Below are 470 nucleotides of genomic sequence, written 5' to 3'. Positions count from 1 at the left end.
CCGCTCTTCCCTTCCCCCTTCCAGGCGGTTCCCCAGCTCCCCGCTCCTTCGACCCCCCAAGCCTGGGGGGTCCCAGGCTGACCCGCTGGCCGCGGACCCCACCGGCCCTGCCCATCCCCACCCCACTGCCCTCGGAACACACCCCCGCGTCTTCGCCCCTCCCTCTCAGTGGCCCCCTTCCCCAAACCTGCTCCCCTCAGACTTCTCATCACCTCCCCAGCCCCTCGCCAGCCCCTCCAGCCCCACCGCCCCACCTCCGTGAGTCCTCCCCGGCCTCTCAGCCCTCCGACGTCACTCCAGGCCCGGGCCCCCTCCCCTGCTCCGGGGCTCACCTGTCAGCGCCCTCCCCTCCCGCTCCTCCCCAACGGCCCGGTCCCCGCGCCTGGTTTTTCCGTCCCTTCCCCCGTCTCCTCCCACTCTCCCTGTTCCCTCTCCTGAGACTCCCCACTCCCGCCCCTCGGGACCCTCCC

This window comes from Carlito syrichta, unplaced genomic scaffold, assembly GCF_000164805.1.
Source record: "Carlito syrichta isolate Samal-C Ts95f unplaced genomic scaffold, Tarsius_syrichta-2.0.1 Scaffold308825, whole genome shotgun sequence".
NCBI classification, from domain to species: Eukaryota; Metazoa; Chordata; class Mammalia; order Primates; family Tarsiidae; genus Carlito; species Carlito syrichta.
The sequence above is the reverse complement of the archived record's forward strand: the minus strand, read 5'-3'. Positions refer to the sequence as shown.